Source organism: Aethalodelphis obliquidens, unplaced genomic scaffold, assembly GCF_003676395.1.
Source record: "Aethalodelphis obliquidens isolate GAN/ISIS:26980383/991018 unplaced genomic scaffold, ASM367639v1 scaffold8, whole genome shotgun sequence".
NCBI classification, from domain to species: Eukaryota; Metazoa; Chordata; class Mammalia; order Artiodactyla; family Delphinidae; genus Aethalodelphis; species Aethalodelphis obliquidens.
The window spans coordinates 5,892,715-5,897,069 of record NW_020837952.1 but is presented as its reverse complement, the minus strand read 5'-3'; positions in this window follow the sequence as shown (position 1 = coordinate 5,897,069).

The window sequence follows — 4,355 nt, the reverse complement described above, 5'->3', positions numbered from 1 at the left end:
GTTCAGCATTTTTCCCTGTGGCCTCTCATTAGTGAGTCAGGATGCAGTAACCTTCAGTAGTTACCGCATGCAGAAGAAGTAGAGGAATGAACACAGGACTGAGAGTAAGAAATGTTAGCTTGTGCATTGTCATGGCTGTAAACCTGCCTCCTGACCCCGGACAAGTCTCTTTCTCTCTCTCAGCCTCAGAGTCCTCCTCAACTCCCTATTACAGCTGTAGAAGCCCCTTTACATGTCCCCCTTTCCTGCCATAATTTTTCTCTACAGAACTTACACTACTTCGCATTCTATGTTTACTTCCATGTTTATTGCCTCTTTTTCCTTAATAGAATGTAAACTCTGTGCAGGAAAACACTTATCTGTTTTGTTCGCTAATGTCCTCAGGGCTAGAAAACCACCTGATGCATAAGCGTCACTCTGTTTCTTAAATAGATGAACAAATAAGGAATGAGGAGACCAGATTAGATGATCTCAAATCTTAACCATTGAATCTTTGATTTAGTCATGAGGTATTTCACCATTTGGTTTTATTCCACCTTGTTGCATCCTCATCCTCCCAAATGAACTCTAATAAAATACTTCCACCATCTCATGAACTTAACAATAGCAACAAAGATTTAGGTTAGATGCAAAGCCTTCCTCATCCATTCAAATAAATTCTATGTTAGCTCTTACACCAGAAACAGCTCCCAATTTTTTCCTTATATAAAATTTATCTCCCAATATATATTAAAACTACTAGAAGACAGGCACTGGGACCTTCTCTTTATCTGTACACCCAAAGGAAGAAAGTAAGAAATTTGAAAGTAGGGCTTTAGTGGCTATGTAAAGAAACAGTAGGACGAAAGTCTGGGATTTGTTCCCTCCCCTTGAGGATCTTAATACTTCAGAAGGAAGAAAGAATATTGCTCTACCAGGCAAAAAGTGATCCTGCCTAGATGCAGAGAGATGGATGAGGTGAATTTTCTAAGTTGTTTGTTGCCAAAAGTGCCTAAAAATAGATTGGACTATTTCAATCTGTGCAGTGGGCATTAGAATGATTTAGCTGAAGAGAGAGCAGATTGAGTGAGAACTGAGTCATTGCTTGCATGTGTAAGCCACATTATTACCTGCAGAGAATGGGGAACAATTGTTCTTCCCTGCTGAAGAATGGGAGGAGAGAAATGAGCTAAGATTTCAGCAGAATGAAGTTAAGACTAAACCCATGGGGGCACTAACTGTCAGTAATAACCATAAGGCAACATAGCAGTGATGACTGAGCAAGATGTTACAGTGCATTTCTGCTTTGGAGCTCCTTGCAAACAAAAGCAAACCAAAATTCTTCAAATAATTCAAAGGGCTGTGAACTCAGAAAACTTCAAGAATTCATGGCAATTGGGAAATGTCCCTTAAAAATCACATATGCTTGTAGGCAGGGTGAAGTATTGGAAGTGGAAAGGGATAATTAATCCCAGATGACCAATTTTCCAGGTCTTACCCAAGAAAGAAAATCGGTTCAAACCCTTTGGTCCCTCAATGTGGCTATATCCCTCTTAGAATGCCTGTGAAGGAGCTGAAATATGAGCGTTTTATGGTGCATGTGAGGAGCATCGGTTGTTTAAATGTCAAAGGGGACATATTCAAGAGCCAGGGGTCTTCTACTGAGACAAGAACTCTGTGTTTGCAGGTGTTGGCAATTAAGAGGGAAGATGGTGACAAGTAGGAAAGAGAAAGCTCAGCTAAGTCTCATTTGGACAAATGCTCAGGCCTCTGTGGTCACACCCACATTCATCCAGAACCTGAAGACGTAAGTGATCATTAGTTTCATTGCTAATTTTTACTATTGCTACACATAACAATAATTAACTATTGCTACTAATACAAAAACATTTTCAAGACAAATACCTCTATCACATGCCAGTCACTATTCTACAGGCTGATGAGTACTTTTTTAAATGCCTTATGTTTGTGCAACTTCGTTCTAATAGAAATGACTTTGATTGTATCAGAAATCTCAAATGGTCTAAGGTAATAATGGACATGTACTGTCTCATGTGCCCGAGAATTTAGAGATAGAGCTGTCTTCAGTTGAGGCTTGAGTTTATAGCTCAAGTAATGGAACAAAGCAGCTTATTCTTTCCATTTCTTGCCTCTGCTTCTTCGATAATTGTTCTATTTTCAATTAGTTTTGCCTTTCATAATCCAAAACTGGCTGCCACTCAATCCTGGGCTAAATGCTTCCTCAAGTACATGTAACATGAAGAATAAATCTCTTCCCCCTATTTCAATACAAAAGTTTTTGGCTTCAGTTTGATTGGTTCACCTTAGGTCGCTTGCCACTCAACAACTAGGACAACCTAGAAGAAATGGACAAATTCTTAGAAATGTACAATCTCCCCAGACTGAACCAGGAATAAATAGAAAATTTGAACAGACCAATTACCTGTAATGAAATCAAAGAAGTAATTTAAAAACTTCCAACAAACAAAATCCAGGACAAGATGGCTTCACAGGTAAATTCTATGCAACATTTAGAAGAGAGTGAACACCTATATCCTTCTCAAACTATTCCAAAAAATTAGGAATAAATCTAACCAAGGAAGTGAAAGGCGTACACTCTGAAAACTGTAAGACACTGAAGAAGAATATTGAAGATGATAGAAGTAAATAGAAAGATAGCCCATATTCATGGATTGGAGGAATATTGTTAAAACGTCCCATCTGTCTATCCAAGGCAACTATGTAATGCAATCTCTATCAAAATACCCATGACAGGGCTTCCCTTGTGGCGCGGTGGTTGAGAGTCCGCCTGCCAATGCAGGGGACGCGGGTTCGTGCCCCGGTCCGGGGAGATCCCACAGGCGGCGGAGCGGCTGGGCCCGTGAGCCATGGCCGCTGAGCCTGCGCGTCCTGAGCCTGTGCTCTGCAACGGGAGAGGCCACAACGGTGAGAGGCCCGCGTACCGCAAAAAAAAACAAAAACAAAACTTCAATGACAGAAATCAAATAACCTTAAATAAATATAGGTATTTCTGTTCATGTCATTGAAGAAATAATAATTTTAAATATCCATTTGTCTGTACCTTCACTCTGATCCTAGTCAACATTTCAGAAGGCTTGTTGTTAAAATTAACAAATAGATCGCAAAATGTATATGACAAAGTAAAAATGTCAGGGAACAAAAATAATCTTGAAAAAGAAAAGTTGCAGGAATCACACACCTGATTTCCAAACGTATGCAGCTATATTAATCAGGTCGTTGAGATATTGACATAAAGATAGAAAAATTGGTCAATGAGTAGAATAAAGAATTATAAAATAGATTCACACATTTACTGTGAATTGGTTTTTGAGAAAAATGCTAAGGATATTCAATAGAAGAAAGGAAATTCTTTCAACAAATTATGCTGAAAAAACACAGAACTACCTATATGATAACAAAAACATGATTCATATCTCATACCATACACAAAAATCAAAGACTAAATCATAAACACTAAAATTATAAAATATCTAGAATTAAACCAAAAAGTGCATCTATCTAAACTTAGGGAATGCTAACATTTTTTAGATGGAAAATGATAATAATAATAGGAAAAAGAAAATTGAAAAACTGGATTTCATCAGAAAACATCATGTTTCTTGATCACTTCTGTACATTAAATAGTAGTTCATAGTAATAGTACAGTTCATACCTTGAGAAGAAATACAATCAAATGGACCAAACTAATGATGAATTGGTTGTTCCACACTTTAATTTTATATACAAGATTAGTCCTTTACAGGATAAGCAAATCCTAGTGGAGCATGAGTGCCCAGTTAATACCCAATACTTAAACCCACTTACAGAACCGTGGTGCTAACAATAGAGGTCCAATGTGATCCACTTGCCAGTGTCAGGTCATTTCACCCACAGCCATTATTAATCCAATATTTTCCTGTTAATATTGGATGCGTTTTCTTCATTACATCATTTCTTTTTATTGTCTATCATATCTAAATTCTTCCCAGAGGGCAGGAGCTTAAAACATTGTTCACTGCTTAAATAAGGAACTTTCAACTCTATGCAGTGAAAAGATTTACCCTTACTTTCTTTCATCAGTGTTTTGGTATCTGCAGCGCCTGCTTGAGACTAACTTCCAAGCAGGAACATTGTTCTCAGTTCAAGAACTTGCATTGGTAATTCAGTCATTTTATGCCCCAGACCACTTGGAATGATGTCAGGGAGGTTCTTTGAGAGCCCTATTTGCCACCACCAAGCAGCAATACAACGTGTTTCTGTATGAGTGGGTCACTCCCTGAAATTTCATTCTTAGCACACTCTTAAAAGTAAACTTCCACACTATGAGGGAGCATTTCTTAATGGCCCTCACATAT